We start from the raw sequence: 21,757 nt of genomic DNA, 5'->3' as shown, positions 1-21,757 counted from the left end.
CGACACTAAGAAGTTTGCAACAACCAACCACATCCCTTCCCCTTTTTAGCGTAAAAGGAACCTGAATTCTGACTTGGGTAAGATGGTTTTCTAAGACATTAGTCCCCCATCTTCTTGATCGGCTGGCTTTCCGAATAAAGTCGTTACTCCTCGCCCCAGTACCTTGTCTCCCGATGTACTGGTCTGTCCAGCGGCGAGCAGAACGAGTTTGGACTCGGTGACAAATTTTGGCACCAGCCGGCTTCCATCGGGCAGCGTTCCGGTTAAGGCTCTAGCGGCTGCCGGGCCCCCTTCCCCTCAGGATTCTTCTCCCTTCAAAGTTCCCGGAAGTGACCGGGCCGCCCCAGAGCTGGGCAGCTGGAGCCAGGAATCTCGTCTGGGAGAGGCTGTAGGGTAAGTGGTCCCGGTGTGTGCAGCCGGAAACTTTGTTCCTCTCCCGTTTGGGGCTTTTTTCCTCGGAACAAGCCAGTTTGTTTTGTGTTTGAGGCGGGTACCCCGTTGGCGAGAGGGAGTAATTGCTGGACTTTTACCTGATTTGTGAACTGGTTCGTTTGTCTCTGGATGCTGGCATTTGTGTGCGCCGGGTGTGTTTTATTTATCTTGTATTTCTGTCTTAAAAAAAAAAAAGAACGGGGACTGTTTCAACTATCCCTAAAGAAAGTCGTCTGAGGCGCGTTTTGGATAAGTGGTCTGTCTGATTACAGTCATGAACCCGCGCCTAGGAGAGGATGAACAGTGTGATCTCCACAAGAGGCTTATTCAGGGTTATCTTCACATACCGCCACCCTTGCTGTGTTAATTATGTCATTTGTGGTCTCCTGTGTCTTTGGTACATGTAAAACCCCAAGGCCAAACTTGAGCATGCATTTAGGATTTCTGTTTGTCCTCTGGGTTTTTCATTTCATTATGTTTTGGTACTGTTTCCCCCTTTACAGTCAAGTCAGTTTTATGATATTTAAAACTTTTATTGATGTCAAACGGGGAAAGGAATGGAAAGAAAAAAAATCTGTCTGTTCTAGTCTGAGAGTGGGACCTTCCCAGGGAGAATATAAAGGTCCCGCTTGGTTCCTAAAATCACCAAAAGCCTCAGCTCAGAATTCAGCCCGGTTGGTTGATGCCAAGGCAAAATGATTAGAAAAGATCAGTAGCTATTTATGATTTTACAATAAAATGCTGAGGAATGGTGGCCTTGGAATGGCTCTATACAATCCTGCAATTACAGATATTTTGTGAAAAAGCAAGGAAGAATGATGAAGTCCCCTAAGTGCAAGCATTTGTGCTATTACCTCAGGGAAAATAAGGAAAGGAATAAGAGTTAAGACATGTTGTTTCTAACCTTAACTCTCCCAGCTGAGCTGCCTGTCCCAGCGACGCCAATGTATCCACCCCCTCCACCACCTCCCATTCCTACAGTCAGCCACAGTCCCTGACACTGGGGCCCAGGAAGTGGTCAAACAGGCTCTCTTTCCTTATAGGGATCAATTAGAAAATCCTGTGATGGTTCCTAGGGCACAGGAACCTAGTCTGGTATTTCCATCTAAGACCCGACAGGGCACCCAGTTTGGACCAGGAGCCACTCCCAGCACAGGGCAATTTCCCCTACAACATTATCCCGTAGGGGGCCTAAATGCAAACAGCCAGCAGGCTGGGTTTAACTAAATTGAGGAAATCCAGCAAAAACCAAATGAAGGCCTCTCTGAATTTTTGTAAAGGATTTATCAGGTCGACAGCAGATCTCGAGGCCCCTGGAAATGCTAGAATGGTAAATATGAGAAAATTTCAAAAATTCGATGGTGCATTTGGCATGTACCCTTTTCGATTGGTAGATGTTACTTTTAAAGTGTTAACAGGGAAACAGTCATTCTGGAAACTCATCAGTTTACCCAAGGTTGCCCTTATATCCCTCATCAGCACCTCACTCAGCTCTGGTTTTGGCTTCCTTGATCCTCCGCTGTCCCTCTTTGTTTTGGAAAAATTTAATTTACCAGCTGGATATGTGGGACTGGTATTCCTAGGTTTGGCACTATCATACACCATTTCTTCACCACTGTTGGGCCTACTCAGTGATAAAATGCCATGTCTAAGGAAATGGCTTCTGGTTTTTGGAAACTAAATCACAGTAGGATGCTACATGCTCTAAGGACCTGCCCCATTCTTGCACTTTAAGAGGTGATGGCCCTCCAGGATGTGCAAGGGAGACACCCAGGCAGGCGGCTTTCAAAAGAACAGATTTTTGTACTGATATCAGCAGTTTCCATTAACGTAGGTTCCATGATGTGCTATTCTGTCCTTGGACCCTTTATCCCCAAGGAGGCTGGAAAGAATGGAGCCAGCGATATAGTTATTGGTATGATCCTTGGGTGTTATGCTTTGTTTGACTTGCTGGCATCTTTGATATTTGGAAAATATCATGTACATATTGAAGCAAAATTTATGTTTGTAGGAGGAATATTTATCTCAGAAGGTGTTACAATTCTCTTTGGTGTATTGGACCAAATTCCAGAAGGACCAGTGTTTATTTATTAGAGCTTATTACCATGTGTTTTCTAGTGAGAACGATGGATGCAATAATTTTTGTTGCAGCAACTACTGCATCTTCTTCTATCCTTGGAAAGACTTTTCCAAATAATGTGGCTACAGTACTGGGGAGTCTTGAGAATTTCCTGGACTGAGACTAAAGCTCCTTTAGGTGGCTTTTTGTAAAACCCTTGGCCTATGTGGTACCTTTTATTTATCTGGGATACATAGTTCTTTTGATGGTACCCCTCAACGTGTGTATTTTACCTTATTGTGAGTCTGATCCAGGAAAACAATTTAAAAAATATAGGAACCTCTCATATAGTAAAAAAAGACGAACACTCTGATGATAGGGGCCTAAGGGCTTCCTTGGACTTGAGGCACCCAATTCCAGTTTCCCCACAGAAGCCCTGGGTAAACTTGACAGTCGGGGATGAGCTGATTGACTTTCTGATACATATGGGTGGTAAACACCAAGGTGGTACAGAAGACATCTCAATCCGTCCCGATCACAGGAGTCTTTAGAGGACAAAATTGTTCTCTCTTACACCTCTAGAATGTCAACTATGGGACCTCACTCTGAAACATAGTTTACGGGAGAGATGCTGCCTTACAGTGAACTCCAAAGTATCTTCTCGTTCTGCTGGCTTTCCAAATAAAGTCTTTATTCCCTGCCCTAATACCTCATCTCCTTATTTATTGGCCCGTTGCGTGGCGAGCAGGATAAGTTTGGACTCAGTGACACTAAGAACATGGGTGTGCTCATATCTGTTTTAGTCCCTGTTTCTACTTTTTTTTGGTTATATATCTAGAAGTGGAATTGCTGGATCATGTGGTCATATTGTGTTTAACTTTTTGAGGAATCAACATACTGTTTCCCACAGTAACTGTGCATCATTTTACATTCCCACCAACAGTGCACATGGGTTCCAACTTCCCTATATCATTGCTCCATGCTATTTATTTTCTGCTGTTTTTTTAAGTGTTTCTAGAGATTCCCTTCCACTTTATTTTCTAAAAAATTTTTAAAACATTTTTTATTGAGTTATAGTCATTTTACAATGCTGTGTCAAATTCCAATGTAGAGCTCAATTTTTCAATTACACATGAACATATATATATTCATTGTCACATTTGTTTTCTCTGTGAGCTACCACAAGATCTTGTATATATTTCCCTGTGCTTATTTTCTGCTGTTTTGTTAACAGCCATCCTAATGGGTGTGAGGTGGTATCTCATGGTTTTGATTTGCATTTTCCTAATGGCTACTGACATTGAGCATCTTTTCATATGCTTATTGGCCATTTGTTTATTTTATCTGGAGAAATGTCTATTCCAGTCCAGACCCATTTTAAAATTTTTAATTGAGTTTTTATTGTGGTTGTTGAGTTGTGAAACTTTGTAATATTCTGGGTATCAATCTCTTATCATATATATGACTTACAGATATTTTCTCCCATTCTGTGGGTTGCTTTTTTTGTGTTTGTTGACACACACAATTTTTAAATTTTTTTCAAAATTTTTAAATTTTGATGAAATCCATTGTATCTATTTTTTTCTTTTGTTGTCTACTTTTGGTGTCAGATACAAGAAATCCTTGCCAAGTTCAACGTCATAAAGCTTTCCCCCTATGTTTTCTTCTAAGAATTTTAGAGTTTCAGTTCTTACATTTAGGTGTTTGATCCATTTTGAGTTACTTTCTGTATGTGATGTAAGGTAAGGGTCCAACTTCAATTTTTTTGCACATGGATATCAAGTTTTCCCAACACAATTTGTTGAAAAGACTGTCTTTTCCGAATTGAATGGTCTTGGCACTATTGTCAAGAGTAACTTGGCTGTATGTGTGAGAGTCTGTTTCTGGGCTTTCTATTCTCTGTCGTTCATGTCTTAGTGTGGGTCTCTGGGTATATCCTACTTGGAAGTTGTTGAGCTTCGTGCATTTGTATATTAATGTCTTTCCTCAAATATGAGATGTTTTCTGCCATTATTATTTCTTCAAATAATTAATTTGCCCCCTTCTCTCTCTTCTTTTTCTGGGACTCCAATAGTGAGTAAATTGGTCCAGTTAATGATATTTTATAAGTCCATCAGGTTCTACTTAGGTTTTTTTTTTTTTGCTCCTCGGATTTGATAATTTCAAATGACTTCCCTTCAAGTTCTTGATTTGTTCTTCTGCCTGTTTTTAGTCTACTGCTGGACACGTCTAGTGAATTCCTCAATTCAGTACTTGTATTTTCAGCTCCAGAATTAAAAAAATAATAATTTCTCTCTCTTTGTTGATATTTTCATTTGTTCATATAAGGTTTTCCTGAATTCCTGTAATTCTTTGTCCATGTTATTCTTTAGCTTTCTGATCATACTGAAGAAAGTTATTTTAAAGTCTTTTTCCGGTAAGTTTCATGTATGTGTTTCTTCAGAAACTGTTTCTGGAGATTTGTTTCTTTAAATAGGCCATGTTCTCTGTGTCTTTGCATGGATTATGATCTTTTGTTGAAAACTGGACATTTTCATATAGCCTAGAACATTGCAAATAATTTCCAGTTTGCTCTTTCTGACTGAAGAAAGAGAACCAGAAATTGGCTGCTTCCTCACAGCTGTACTACACCAGGCCAGGAGTCGGTGGGGCAAGGGCAAGTGAAAATGTGTACTGATGGATGTGAGAAAACAATATTTAGTTTTAATTTTCATTTGCCTCAGTACTAATGAGAATTGGCCACTTGAGTTTCTTTGTCTCTGAACCACTATACTATTCATATACTTTGGCCATTTTTCTATTGGATTGTTGCTTTATGGGCATCAATATATATATTCTTGACATTAATCACTTATTGATCATATGAATTTCTTGTATCATAATAGGAATGTTTATGTATGTATGTGTGTGTATGTGTGTGTGTGTGTGTGTATGTACATATGTATGTATTTTCAGCTTGTTGGGACTTTACTGTATCTCATAGAAAGATCTCAGTAGGGCTAAAAATCATTAACCATAGCTAGAACTTGAAAGACTTGAAATAAACAATTTAGAAGAACTGCCACTTATTGAACACTGTCTAGACACTGTATTTTACTAATTTTATATTTATACCTAGCAACTCTACATGTTAGGTGTATTTACTCCTTTTTTTTAAATTTATTTTTTATTGAACGAAAGAGTCTTAACATTTTATAGTCCGTCACAATTTTCAAAAGTTTCACACAGACAATTTCATGTAATCCCATAATGGCCTTTCCCCCCCACCCCTGTATTTCCTCTCTCCACTTCTTTTGCCTCACTGGTAACTACTAGTTTGCTCTCTGTATCTGTGAGCCTGCTTCTTTTTTGTTATGGAATGTTATTTATTTTTGATATTGCCCTGTATCAGGTATCCTTGTTGAACTTTCTTAATGTTCCAATAATGAATGTATTTTCTTCAGTTATCTACATAATCATACTGTTTATGAACAATGACAGCTTTTGTTTGTTAACATATGTATATGATATGTGTGTGTGTTGATTTTTAGAGCTGTTTTAAGTTCACAGAAAAATTGAGTGGAAAGTACAGAGTTCCCATATATCCCCTGCTCCCACACATGTAACTCCTCCCACTATGAACACTCCCCCCAGAGTGTACATTTCTTACTGTCAGTGAACACACACTGACACGTTATTCTCATGCAATGTCCACAGTTTACATTAGAAGTCATTCTTTGTGTTACACATTCTATGGATTTTGACAAATGCAATATAACATGTATCCAGCATTATAGTGCCATGCGGAATAGTTTCATTGACCTAAAAATCCTCTGTGCTCTGCCTGTTCATCTCTTCCTCCTCATTAACCTTGGCAAAAATTTATATATTTAATATAAATATGCACATTAGTATATTAATATTATTTATCACACCAATATATTAATACAATTACATAATATGCAATTATACAATATAATGATATAATTACTATAATATTAGTATATTAATATTTATATTACAATATATAAACATTTCTTTTCTTTCATATTGCACTGATTAGGACCTTTAGCACATGTTAAGTATAAGGAAGTAACAGGCATCTTTGTTTCTTCCCTTAAAGAGACCACATGTATATCATGTTCTAGCTATATGATATTTACTGTAGGTGTTTGACAGTAAGGAAGTTTTTTTGCTATTAAAATGTTGCTAAAAGCTTTCCCCCCCGTATTTATTTAGATTATCATAATTTTTTTCATCTGTTTGTATTATGAATTATGTTACTAAACTTTCTAATGTTAAACCAACCTTGCATTCCTGAAATAAGCCCTATTTGCTTATAATATTAAATATTTTATGCATTCTTGCATTTCATTGTTAAAATCTTATTTAGGATTTTTGTGGCTTTATAAATATGTTTGATGTATAATTTTCTTTTCTTTTCCTGCTCTTGTCTCGTTTTCATACTGAAGTTATATTAATTTCATGCAATGAGAATCTCATGAAAAGAGAATGCTTTCTCCTTGTTTTCTTTTCTGTTCTAGCTGCTTATAACAATTAGACCTAATCTCTTTTTGCCTCAGTTTCCTAATTTGAAAAATGGAAATATCAACTTCATAGAGATATTTTGAAGATTAAAGGTGTTAAAATAGATAAAGCACTTAGAACAGTGTCCCACAACATAACAAGCAACCTCTCAGTTGTAGCTATTTTTGCTATTATTCTCTCTAAAATGTTATATGGGGAGGGATGATGTATTTCTGAAAGTTGAGTAAAGCAGCTAACACTTTGCTTTATATGAATATATTTTAACTTACTCATTTTTTAATTTTATTTTTTTCTTCTTGAATTGCTTTTGTCAAGTTATATTTTTCTGACAGTTTGTCTATTTCATCTAAATTTTCAAGTGTATTGACCTAATGTTTATAATGTACTCCTACTAATATTTAGTTATTGCTATATCTGAATTTATTGCTCACTTTTCATTATTCCTAATATCACTTTTTGGGGATATTGGGTACTTAGCTCATTAAATTTTAGATTTATTTTTTCTCTTTCTCTATGTGTTTGCTTTAATCACACTCCATAGGTCCTGGTTGGTAGTGTTTTTCATTGTTAATGAGTTTTTTTTTTTCTTCTTCAGAGTTTCTTTAAGAATTAAGAGCTAGCTCTTATCGTGTAGCTGAATATTTTCCTACAATTTATCTGTTACTGAGTTTTAATTTCCATTATAATTCCTTACTTGGTCCATGAATTTATTATATTTATAAACTAACATTTCCCAAAATATGGTTTTCTTTTTTGTTGTTGAATTTTAATTGTATTGTGTTGTCATCAGAGACTGTGCTCTGTATAATATTACTCTGTTTCAATATCTATAATACATTTACTTACTTCCTATAATCCTCCTTTGGAATGTAATTTTCATGAAGAAAGGAATTTACTCTGTTTAGTTTGCTATCATGTCCCCAGTGTCTAGAAGAGTGTTTGGCACACAGCAGTAACTCAGCATTTGTTGAATGAAGAAACAATTGATGCTGATAGTAGTGCTTGGCGATCAGAATCTATTTCTTCTAGGTGGTCTTTCTTGGCTCGCACAGGCTCCAGTCTACAAACATAAACTTGGCTCCATGGCTTATATCCGCATGTGTCTGAAAGCCAGCAAAATTTCCTAAGCATCAGCGTTCTGGAGACCTAACGTACATCATGGTGACTATAGTTAATAATACTGAATTATATACTGAAAATTTGCTAAGAGAGTTGATCTCAAGTGTTCTGGTCTCCCCCCCCCCCAACAAAATAGTAACTGTAGGAGCTACTGGATATGTCAATTAGCTTGATTGAGGTAATCATGTCACAATGTATACATATATCAAAACACTGCATTGTACAACTTAAATATATACACTTTTTATTTGTCAAAAACAAAGTAGAACTTAGAGGACGATGTCTGCTTCTAAATTAATTTGATTCTGATCTGCCCACTCTCAGCACCCAGGAGTTGGTGTGTGACCGCTCCACTGCCCACAGATGAAGAGGTTGATCAGAGCAGAACTGGGAATTCTTATAAAAAGTTTTTGTTTCTCCACAAAACAGTATTCATGCATTCTGTCAAGCAGTTACAGACTAGAGACAGCTGGCCATTACTCAGCTTGGTGTATCAAATAGATATTTTTGAAAATATACAAGCTTTGAAAAATTTTATTCTTCAGACAGCTCTGGCTTTGAAAACTCTGTATATCTTAAAAGCACTTTCATAATGTCAGTAGTTTCCTGTGATTGATAGTCACAGCATACTGAGCTCACGGAGACATTAAAAATGTGGCATAGGAAGAGAAAAAAAAAAGCACTTTACAATATTGGATTCTGTGGCAGTAAGTAATCTGCTCTTGGCTTTCCTTCCCTTTAGGGAGGGTTCCCCCCTCCTCCTCTTTTGAAAGGTCTGTGTTTTATTACAATCTACTTTTGGACATATTAATAAAAGTATATTTTTTCTTTGCTTGCCAGATTCCTATTTCTCAACATAGACAGAATTACTGGATAAGTACTGTAATTCTGATTCTTTTTGGAATACCAGCACCTCAAATCAAAAAAAAACAAAAAAAACAAAAAAACCAAAAAAAGACAAAAAAAAAATTGCCAAGAAGTAGAGATACCAGGTTAGAATGCTGACATTGACAGGTTTCTCCTGAGGGCGATGGGGATGCTTGTGTCCCATATATTCTGCCAAAGAAGCAGGTGCTTCCATTACTGGGTGCAGTGGCTGATTGTAAGGGCTAAGTGATATGGAGAAGCAGCAGGATGGTCTGTGGATCATTTTGGGAAGTCCAGGGAGGTTATTCTTTCTGCAAGTGGAAGTAATTTATTATTTTCTCTAACTAGAGTGTCCTGTGAATAACTTCCAGTAGGATAGCTCTGTAACAAATAGACCTGGGAATGTCATGGCTCATCATAGAAATTTATTTCTTGATCAGTAACTGTCTGGGATTGGTGTTCATGTTGACAGGGCAGCTCTCTTTGAGCAGCTCACTGAGGAACCCAGATTCCTTCCATCTTGTGGCTCTGCTAGTCTCTAGACCAGGGACAGCAATTTGTCTTTTTCTTTTGGTAAAGAACCAGATAGTAAGTCTTTTAGACTTTGCATGCTGCATGGTCTCTGTCACAGTTACTCAACACTGCCCTTGTACCATGAAAGCAACCAAAGACAATATGTAAATGAATGGGTCTGGCTGTGTTCCAATAAAACACGATTTACAAAAAGAGGTGGCTATCTGGATTTGGCTCTTGGGGCAGCGTTTGCTGAGCCCTGACTCAAAGCCTGGTCATTCTCTTCTTACCTAGAAAGGGAAGGAAGCATGTTTCCACTGATCAGGACTGGAAGTAAAACTCATTATTTCCCCTCATGCTCCATTGGTTAGAAATCAGGCTTATGACACCCAGTTGCTAGGGAAAATGTTGTCTAGCTGTGTGCCTGGGAAGAAGAGGAAACCCATCTGTGAACACGTAGCAGTCTTTGTCAAACCAGCACAATAAAATATCTGACAGTGGAATTCAAGGTCCACCCTCAACCTATGCCACCAAACACAGGGCTCAAAAAGCATGGCTTTGTAATCAGACAGACCTGGATTTGAGTCCTAGCTGAACCACTTTCTAGCCATGTACCCTTGTGTAATTTGTTTAACCAATCTGCGTCTCACTTTCTGCTTCTGAAATACAAGGGTAATTATGGTTCCTCAGGTCACTGTGAATGTTAAATTAAAGTCTCACTTTCCTTTTCTGGAAAATGAGGGTAATTATGATTCCTTAGATCACTGTGAATGTTAAATAGAAGTGATGACTGTCACTTCATAAGTATTCAACAAATAGTAGTTATTATCCTTATTATTTGAACAATGGCTTACCCTAATTCCTGGTAGAGTATAATTTAATGCTTTGCTGTTGGGCTTAAATCCTTTTTCCATTGCTTACTCACTGTGTAATTTTGTACAAATTATTTGACCTCTCTGTGCCTAAATTTCTTCATTTATAAAATGAAGACAATGACTAATATCTATCTCCTAGGGTTATTGTGATGACTAAATGATTGAACACATACGAAATCATGTCTTATGCCTAGAGTTAATAATACTAAATAAATGGTATAATTATTATTTTGATACACTGATCCCTGGCATCCAAAGGGAATATACTACTATAATAAAAGTCATCATTATAATAATATCCATACATTAATGCTTTCAGACCATATTGAACACCTATGCACCAAATTCTGTGCTAGGCCCCGAGGATGTATATGGTGAATAAACCTGATAGTTCCTGTTTTCATGGAGGGCACAGTGACTTTTCTAATAGATACTGTTTTTTTTTTTCAACAGTCTCTTTAAAAGTGAACACTTTCAACATGTCATCTAATTTTATCCTTTGCCGTAACTGTGAAATTAGATACTACTGTCTCTATTTTACAGATAAGATAAGAGGTTTAGAGAACTTAAATAATTTTAGCAGAGTCATAGAGCTGGTAAATGGTAGTGATGGTATTTGAAACTTTGTCCCTCAAACTCAAGTGCCAGTGTTCTTAACAATCATGCTGTGCTGTTAGTTCTGGCCACATGAAAGATTTGCCTGGCAAAGTATGCACTGTTTAATGGGAAGGTGGGTGGGAGGCAGTGGGAAGGAGGGTGCTGTGATGGTGAGGATGGCCTCTTGGCCTCTCTGGGAATTCAGTTCCATATCTGGACCATTGATGACAGCAAACACCCTCTCTACTTGGATGACTTCAAACGTCCCCCAGGATTAGAAACATGTAATCTCATCAACCAGGTTTGGTTTCCGTCTGCGGGAGAGCTGGGCTTTTCAATTTAAACGCTGGCTTAAAAAATGGAAGAAAAATAACACAAAGAAATCTACTGTCTCTACCCTTCTTTAAAATGATGAATGCTTTTTTAAGGCAAATCCATCATTGGTCACTTGAGGGAGGAAATGTCAGGAAAAGTTATGGTTTGTTAGCTTTTACTTCTTGACATTATACAAGAAAGTAATTGAGGTACAACAAATGCCATGTTGTTTTACCTCATCTATTTATATAGCAGTCTGACAAGATGAATATATATGTTACTGTGGGTTTAGAAAAAAAGTGACAGTGGCTCTATGATTCGTTCTATTGTCTTATCAGTGCTGATCAAACGTGGTTTCCCTCAAGAAAACACATGGCAGAGGAACTGGTATTCGTTCATGTAGATTCCTGGATATTAAACAATTGAACTCATTTTACCCTCTCAACCCCATTAGCCTCTTATCTCAAGTTCTTAGAGCTTTAACACGGATGTATAATAAAACATGCACAAATTCAATTCAATACAACAAATGTTTATTTAACACTCACTGTGCATGAGATACTATGCCAAACAGAGATGCCATTAATTCACAATCTGTGATAATTCAAAGGCAGCCTGGGCTAAATGTTACCATTATACCATTTATGGGGAAAAAAAAAAGAGTCTGCTAAGCAAATCAGCAAGGTATATCTTACTATATAATATGCTGTGCTCCTGAAAACTCAAATGTAAATCAGATTTTAAATGCGTAAGGAGAGCTTACTAAACAAAGAATTTTACAATAATGTTTCTGGAGAATATATAATCATTGACAAATAAGGATTTTTAAGTTAGATGTTTAAAAAGTGAATGACCACTTTATTGAGGGATGTTATGTGACTAATACTATGAAAAATCCCAAGGCTTGTTTCTATGACAGCCATGATCTCTTTGTGGCTGGGTAGTCTGGTTGTCAAGCAACTTCAATAGAAGAGACATGTTAAATTATTATTTCTTTTCCTTCTGAGAGGTGTCAGCCACAAAACAAAGGTATAGAGCTGCTTATTCTGTGGTAAAGATATCCTTCATTCTCAACATAGATTTCTGGGGAAGAAAAGAGATACTAAAGCTATGTTTAATAGGAAGAGGCAGGGTGAGTTTTCAGTGTATCTTAACCTTTTTATTTTGCTGAAATTGCTTTAGAAAACCAGCTGGGATCTCAAGTGAGTTATTCAGGGGTATACCATTAAGAATCATGAGACAGTGTCTCCTGTGGAAACATTATAGTAAGGTGATACTTTGTATTTTGGTTACTCCGGGTTTTTTTTTTTTTAGCCTCTTTTTTGAAACTGGTCTCTGCATATGTTCCTGTCTGCCTGTAAATGGGTTGATAGATCTGATTCCAGAGACTCTGAATTAAGGATCCTCGTTTATACGTTAGTACCTTCTAGTAAGAAATTTGGCTTTGCCCCCAGAGAGCTCTGGCTTTACCCTCAGCTTCTGGGAGGTAATCTTTGTCAGACATGATTGGAGTGTCTTTTTTTTAGGCTGGAGGCTCACCACACTGGATTGTGGATGAGACTAGTCCCACCTGAAAGTCTTAGCCATGTCAGAAAGACCAACTATGGAATTTATGGTGGGAGTTTGCATCATGTGGGAGAGTTAACTTGGAGATTAAGTCCAAGAATTAAGGCAGTCATGACTATGTAATGAAGCTCCGATAAAAACTTTGAACACCAAAGCACTGGTGAGCTTCCCTGGTTGGCAGTATTCTGTGCATATTGTCACATATCAGTCCTGGGACAGTAATGCATCCTGACTCCACGCAGGAGGACAATAGAAGGACAGTAGAGGACACTTGTAACCCTCTCAGACTCTGCCGTACGCATCTATTCCTTTGTCTGGTTTTAAACTATCCTTTTCCTATAATAAAGTGTAATTGTGAGTATAGAAGTTTTCGGTGAGTTCTGTAAGTCCTCCTAGTGAATTATTGAAACTCACGGTGGTTTTGGAAACCTTCTCAAACTTTTCATTGATGTCAGAAGTGAAGGAAATGTTGGGAGGATCGTTCTTTCCTGCTGTTACATTTTGGCTAATGATGGTTGCATTAGACCAACTGAAAGGGATCTATGGACATGCAAAATGTGTCCAGTTATAAGCAGCAGTAATATCGTGCCTCAAATTCTGCCCCTGCCATAAGAAAATTCACTTAGAGGGACCTGTAAAATAGTCTAAATTTGATTAATTTGGAAAACCAGCATTAGACAGATCTTATTTTATGCCACTGTCTGAAATTTGAACAATCTTAATGATTTCGAATGATTTCAGGTGTTGCAAACTTAAATAACTTAAGGGCCCTGGCAGGTAACCTGAAAAAGTGAAGTAGTTGGTGAGATCTAAGGTAAACTGAGGAACACATGCCCAGTCTAAAAGCATTCAAAGTTAAAAAATTTTAAATGTCTGCAAAAGGAGCCAGCCCAGAGACCACCAGTCTGCGTTTTTTCTACAATCCGGGCTGAAGGGTCCAGATGCAAATTGGCCATTTTTTTGTAAGTTAATGTTATAAGACCATTCAGATTTCCTTTTTCCATCTCTTCTTAAGTTATGGTTGGAATTTGTCCATTCAACTAAATCTATTTCAAATTTATTGGCATGAATTTGTTCATAATGTCCTCTTATTTTTTAATGCTTATAAAATCTGTAGTAATGCCTCATTTTTAATTTCTGACTTTGAGTATTTGTGCCTTCTATGTACTTTTCTTTGGGTCTTACTATGTTTTTATTAATTTTAGTGGTTTCTCCAAGAATAACTTTTGGCTCTGCTGGTTTTCTTTATTGATGTTTCTTTACTATTTCCTTAATTTCTATTTCTATATTTCTTTATACCTCCTTTGTTTTTCTTTTTCTATCTTATTCATATGCTTAGCCCTTTGTACATCTTTCTCTTTTTCTAATAAAGCAATGAATTTTTCTTAAACCATGCACTTCTCTGCAGCTCATAAGTATTTATGCCTACATATAACTTATATTAATGTATAGTAATCATTTATTATACATTAGTTTTATCATTTATTTAAAATATGTATAAATTTCCACTTAATTTTCTGACCAATGAATTATTTAGAAGTATATTTGAAAATTTTCAAACTTAATGGATTTTTCTAGTTTTTTCTTTTTTTTGAAGTTGATTTCTTGTATTGGGGTCAGTAAATATACTGTAATGGTTTCAGTCCTCAGAAATTTCTTGAGACTTGCTTCATGGACCAGCAAAATTTGTAAATATTCTAAATGTTCTTGGAAATAACATGTGTGTTTTCTGTAGTTATTGGTTTCAGTGTTCTATCCATTAAGTCACTTTTGAAATTGTATTGTTCATATCTAGATTTTTACTGATTTTTTGTTTGTTCTGTAAGCTGTTATTGAGATCTTCCACGGTGATTGTGTTTTTGTATCTTTTGCATCTTGTCAGTTTCTGTTTTTTATATATTTCAAGGCTATGTTTTTAGGTACACAAGCGTTTCTACTTACTGTATCTTCAGAATGAATTGAAAAGTCTATCGTTAGGTTAAGACTTTTTGCTTTAAAGTCTACTTTATCTGATATTAATATAGTTATACCACCTTGTAAAAATTTAATGTTTATATGGTATATTTTCTGCCCACTTTTTGAGCTTTCTTTTTTTTTTTACATTTTTTTATTGATTCATAATCATTTTACAGTGTTGTGTCAAGAGCTTTCTTTATCCTTATATTTTTATATATCCCCTTTGTAAACAACTTATAATTTAAGAATATCCTATTGAAATTATGTCTTTTAATTGGAATAATGAGCCCATCTATACTTAATGTAACTGTAGATTATATTTGAGTTTAAATCTATAATCTTTCTATGTCTTCTTTGGTGTTTCACTGAGCTGCAAAACTGGGTGATTCCAGAAAGGTTGGTGGGGTGGGTGGTAAAAAGAAAACAATGCTGGTAATCAGGAGCCCTAACTAAGTTTTAGACCTCATAGGTTTGTGACTTTGGACAAATCATTTGTCTTCTTTGGCTATTTTTGCTTGTTCACTTATAAAATAAAGGAATTGGATTAGGAAATGGCTAAAGTTTCCTATAGTTCCAGATTTAATGGTAGAAAGGAAAAACATCATGAAACAGTGACAGGAGTAGAAGAGAAGAGGAAACTGTGCCTATATTGTGGGGGTGACATTAGACATTGATTTTTTCCGGAGTTGTGGCTTTCTGAAGAAATGTTAATGACTATAACAGACATACAAACACAGCTATAATGGAAGGAGGGTTTGCCAGTTCATTATCTTTGAAAGGAATTTAAAACATTCTTTTTCAGTTGAAGGCAGGAATCTTTCTAAATCTTTTTTTCAAAGGATGATGCTTCACAATACGTTAAGAAGCTTACCTTTCACTACACACATGGCAGACATTTGTAACTGGAGAAATTATCCTCTATGTAAATGTTGCCCAGTAAATTAATCAAACGTCTACTGAGAACTGATTAAATATCAGGTGCTTAGTTAGATGCCTCAAAGATGGACAACAGGTGGTTCCTTGCCTTAGAAAGTTTTAATCTGGAGTTGTTGAGTGGAGAATCATTTAGGTCTAACCAGGAAAACAGAAACACCTCTAAGGACTTAAAATGAGGGAATTTAATGCAAAAAGTAGTTACACAGATGATGGAATTGTTGGGAAGCCAACAGAGGGATGGGGTGGTGACCCAGGAGATGATGTGGACCTAAGCATGGAAAAAGAAATGGTCCATGGTAAGTGAGGTGGGATTGCCAGAATTTTCATGGAAGGTGGTACAAAGAGGACTGAGAGCCTCAGAGTAAGAGTAGGAAACTCACAAGATTGTGTGCCATGGAAAGATTTGAAGGATACACTATTTAGAAATGAAAGAAGAAACGTGCTGGTGAAAGGGACACGAGAAGACTGGTGGTGGCTCCTAGATAACCACTAGTTTGTTCTCTATATCTGTGAGTCTGTTTCTGTTTTGTTATACACATTTGTTTGTTTTATTTTTTAGATCCCATCTATAAGTGATCACATAGAGTATTTGTCTTTCTCTGTCTGACTTATTTCACTAAGCATAATATTCTCCAGGTCCATTCACGTTGACATGAATGGCAGAATTTCACTCTTTTTTATGGCCAAGTAGTATTCCATTTTATACATACACCACATCTTTTAAAATTTTTTAAAAATTTTTATTTCATATCTAATTTTTTTCCCTTAATGGAGGCACTGGGGATTGAACCTAGGACCTTTTACAGGCCAAGCATGCACTCTACCACTCAGCTATAACCTCCACCCCCATATGCCACATCTTTTAATAATTTAATCTGCTGAAAGACACGTTGCTTCCATGTTTTGGCTTTTGTAAATAATGCTGTTATGAACAATGGAGTGCATGTATCTTTTCTAATTAGTGTTTTTGTTTTCTTTGGTTATATATCCAGGAGTGGAAGTGCTGGATCATATAGTAGTTCTACTTTTAGCTTTTTAAGGAACCTCCATACTGTTTTCCACAGTGGCTGCACCAATTTAGATTCCTACCAACAGCGTACAAGGGTTCCCTCTTCTCTACTCAAGTTTTCAAATGTATAATTGGGATAGACATAATTCATGGTTGGTTTAATCCATACATTCAGTCCTTGGTCTATGGGGTAAGAGTTATCATAGGTTAGAAGGTCAAGTGGAAGGCTCTGAAACTGCCTCTCATTTCCCAACCCTGGAAAAGATAATCAATTAAAGATAATAACCCATCCCAAGGGGGATGGTAGAAATCAGTGCCACTCTAAAGACCTAAAGAATGCAGAGGTGGTGGTCCCCATCTTATCTCCACTCAACTGATTAGTGTGGCCCTTGCGAAATCAGATGGATTCTGAAAGATGACAGTGGGTTACTGCAACCTCAAGCAAGTAGGAGCCCCCACTTGAAGCTACTATGTCAGATGTGGTATCTTTGCCAGAGCCAATTAAGAAGGACACTGTTCTCCAATACAGTGTATTTATAGAAAATCTGAGGTTTAGTAAGGCCAACAGATTAGAAGACAACTAGTATTGAAAAATAGCATGTTATTCACAATTCCCAAGAGGAGGGGTATGCCACACCACAAGGGGCCACACGGGGAAGCACCAGAGTGGTCAGGAGGCAGAGGGAATTGGGGGAAATGTGGGCAAGAGTCTCCATTGTGGTTTCCTTGGGAAGGAATGGATGAAGCAGGGTAAGCAGGTTTAGGATTGGCTAGTTTGAATAATTTCCATGGGCTCTGGGCACAGGGGCTGTTAGTGGTCCAGAATGTGAGAGCTCAATAAAGGAGGTGGTTGAAGGTGTAGGCGCTGGATTGGTTGGTTAGCATTTGAAAAGCATGCTGGTGGGCAAATTGTTCACTGTCTCTAGGACCTGAGTAACCCTGGGGCGGGGGGGACTCTAGGGTCAGCAAAGCCTCAGATGTCAAAGCATCAGAATACAGAGAATAAAAGACATGGTTAGTATACACAGACACATGGTATGTAACCACTGATCTGGCAAATATGTCCTTTTCATTCCCTATCAGAAAAGAGGACCAGAAGCAGTCTGCTTTCACGTGGAATGGTCAACAGTATACATTTACAGTTTTGCTCCAGGACTATGTTAATTCTCTACCTTCTATCGTAATATGCTCTGAATAGTTCTAGGCTGCTTGGACATCCCACAGAATAGCTCATTGGTCTGCTATATTGATAACATTACGCTAATCAGACTAGATAAGCAAGAAGTGGCTAGCATGTTGGAGGCCCTGATAGGACAAATGAACTCCAGAGAGGGAGAGAGAAAAATCTGTGATGATCCAGGGGTCTGTCATAAAATAGAATTTTTTAGGAGTAACTTGTCTGAGGATGTGACTGTTCAGTGTTGGGGGTAAAAAGTGTCTCTTGCCCCAACTAGGGACAGCTTTGTTGGGTACACCCACTTTTAGGACTCCCCACAGGGTCCCCCAAATGTCTTTTGAGATCTCATTGCAGCTTGACCTCCCCCTCTAGAAGACCTGCTTCTTTACCTTCCCTTCTCTAGTGTTGATCCCAAGAGTAGGTGCAAATCACCCTCCTGTATCCACATCTCTATCTCAGAATCTGCTTCTGGGGAAACCCAACCTGTGGCAAAGACTTTTCCTTCATTACTATTTGAGCATCAAACACTCACAGAAGAATGGATCTATGAGGACAGATGGGAAAGAAACCTTGTGAACAAATGGAAACAAATGTGTACTATTCTAGAAATGTCAGTCATTGCCTCCTCTGCCCATACTGTGACCTTTCACCACAGCTGATGCTGGCAGTGCTGTGTTTGGTACCACCTGTGCCAATTCCTCTTACCAAGTTGATTGCACTAGCAGTGAGAACCTGATCCAGGGTAATTCATCCGTTGGCTGGCCAATGATAAGTGATCTGAGTGGTCTGGTATGGAAACATGATGAGCCAGGTCAGTCAAATTCTCCACTTAGGAATCGGATTGGGGAGACAGAAACTGAGCAGGCCAGCTATTATGCACAGGGTATAAAAAGGGGTGGAAGGGACAGTTTGGGAATAGATATTACAAGCTGTGAGCAAGATGGTGCAGCTTCGTAAGAGAGTGGGATATAGAAAGAAATTGAGGTGAGAAGAAGGAGGGAAACCTGAGTCTTCCTGGGTTCCCATTTTCAGTTCCTGGGGGCCTAACTGTGCTTTGATTTGTACCTTTGAGTTTCAAGAGATAATTCTGAGAATATTCTTCAGTTGAGCTAGAGTGAGTGAATCTCTTGCAGCCAAGAGTGCTTGCCTTGAATAGAAGTCTGAGAGGCATCACTTCCTATTTGATTTATCACATCACTTTCTTATAGCATTGGAAACTATTATACATTGTTTTTATTGCTCCATGTAAACTGTGAGTTTCTGAGGTTGGTGTTTATTATTTTAGAGAAGGCTAATGATGATGATGAAGATAATAATAATAATAATAATAATAACAACAACAACAACAACAGCAACTCATATGAACTCAGCTTTTACCACTGGGGTAGATGCTTCACATGCACAGACTTATGTAGTAAATACTTAATTGTGAATGGTTATCATCATCATTATTAATAATTATGTTAACCTACTTATCCTGTGGGTAAAACCAGAGGGAATGAAATTGCAATGCAGCTGGTGAGAGGAAAGGAATAATTTATTTTTGGGGTGGTATTTTTCCCCTAAGATTTCTTTTTCTTCTTAAAAAGCGATACATGTTTATTAGAGAAAATTTGGAAAATATAGGAAATGGCAAGGAAGGAAATTTTAAAAATTACCCTTATTCTCACCATTAGAGATACACATTGCCAATACTTTGGTGCATATCCTGTACACACATCCCCCTTCTGTTTTGTTATTTTCCCCACACACTCTGGCTGCATGAACACTTTGTATACTATTAAATATGCTTCCAGTAAACGATTTTTTTTTTTTAAAGAGCTGTGCGTCATCCCTTTATAGGATAAGTGTCAGGGAAGCAATGGAGCAAAGGATCCTGGGAGGTCGTACCGTGGGGGATTGGGAACTCTCCTCTCCTGAAGGTTCCAGGGACTTCTCTGCCTGGAGCAGGGGGAAGGGCTTTATGACCTCTGGAGGGCACTGTGTTTCCAAAATTCTTCTGAAAAACAAGATATTCTTGCCTCTCCTTCATACCCGCCTCCCTCTGCTTCCTTCACCCACGTTGATTTCGAAAATTTTTGCTCTTGGACACCCCGAGGCTCCTGAGGAGGTGCCGTGGGGTTGGTCTGCTCGGGATCTGGGTTCTCGGGCCAGAGCTAGTGGCCTGAGCCCCCCAGACCCGCCTTTCAGCGCTCTCAGTGGAGTCCTCGCGACCCATTCATTTCCCTGCGCAACACCACCAGATACCAGCAGATGGCGCTGTGAGCAAGTGCGTCTGCCTAGGTGTGATTTACACAAGCCCTTGAAGGCTTTAAATATTTATCTACAAAATTCAATAAAGCTGTTCATCAAATCTAATGCTTGGAATTTGGGCAGCCCATGAAAATATTATAATATTTTGCCTGAGGTTTCAGAATCCTCTTCTGTATGATGTGTTTGTGTATTCAAACTCCTGATATTTGTTTATCACCAGCAGGAAGGAATTCATGTTACAGAGTGGAGATTTTGCATGAGATCGGGCTTGGAAAAACCTTCCGAAATTTTTTCTCTACATATTGCAGGGATCGTGAGCTCCTTACCCGACTGAGAAGTCATGGAAATTAGGCACAAGGTTCATCCATCTCTGTATCCTCAGCACTAGCAAGTGCCTGGAAGAAAGGAAGGGCTCCCTGAACAAGTTAATTCAGGGAAGGGCAGCTGGATAAGGTTGCTTTTTAATTTTGAAAGGGCGTGTGTGTGTGTGTGTGTATGCGTGCGTGCGCAGAGAGGGTCAGGTAACAGTTACTAACCATGGTGTGTGTGTGGTACTGCCCCCTTAAGGAGAGTTTGGAAGTGCGTCTGGTTGTCACTATGATTGGGTGGTGGATGGGTGAGGGGGGAGGTCCCCATTAGCATTTAGTGGACAGGATCCAAGGATGCTGAGCGTGCAGGAAACAGTTCAGCACAAAGCGTTTTCCAAATGGTCATCTGCTCCCCCTTTAAGAAGCCCAGTGTAGCTTCTTTGTAGCTGGCGATGTTATGTAAGCTATGTAACTGTTCTGAACATCAGTTTACCTCATCTGCAGAATGGAAATATAAACGTTCATCTCGATTACCTCATAGAATTGTGGGCTTCAAATGTGTAACTTATGTTAATGCACTTTTAACAAGTTGTAATGCATTATATGACCTAGCAACCTTCCTTGATCCATAGTATGGTTTCATCTATAAGTCTGGTCTCATTGGCCACGGAAGCTGTAACCAGCTGAGGCCTGAGTCACACAGGTAGAATTCACACCTGTTTCCACCTGAGTCTTCAGTATCTCAGTCACTAGCTCTGCTCTCCTTCCTGTTGCTCAAGCCCATAACCCTCTTTGATCCTCCCCCAAGTCCGATCTCTCAGCATTCATTCTATTTATTCTACACTAAAAACTTAAATCCATTTCTTCATTTCATCTTTCCCACTTCCACCCCAGGCCAGCCATGGCCTGTGACCTCCTGAGTGAAGCCCTGAGGGTTACAAGGCTAATGAATTATGCCCCTCGAGGGCATCCTTCTACACAGCAGCTAGAGTGACCTTTCAGAGATGCACGTTGGATTGTGTCACGTCCCAGCTTAAATTCTTCCATTGACTTCCCACTTCCTGTGGAATTAAAACCACTCCTTCCATTGGCTTACAGAGCCTTGCATGCTCTGGTCTCTTTTGATACCTTTTTGGATTTATCAAATGGCGTAGTCTCCACACTCACTCCAGTGCCTGGATGTTCTTATTCCTGAACTGCCGAACTCTTTCCTGCCTCAGCGATTTCACCCTTGCTGTTCCCTCTTTC

At 38.3% G+C, this 21,757-nt stretch overlaps 1 pseudogene; it reads left to right on the top strand.

The window, feature by feature from the left end:
* Nucleotides 1-1,759: 1,759 nt before the first annotated feature.
* Nucleotides 1,760-21,757, top strand: part of LOC140698316 (MFS-type transporter SLC18B1-like) — a 485,714-nt pseudogene continuing 465,716 nt past the window's right edge.

This window comes from Vicugna pacos, chromosome 9 (genome assembly GCF_048564905.1).
Source record: "Vicugna pacos chromosome 9, VicPac4, whole genome shotgun sequence".
NCBI classification, from domain to species: domain Eukaryota; kingdom Metazoa; phylum Chordata; class Mammalia; order Artiodactyla; family Camelidae; genus Vicugna; species Vicugna pacos.
This window is presented reverse-complemented; position numbering and strand designations above follow the sequence as displayed.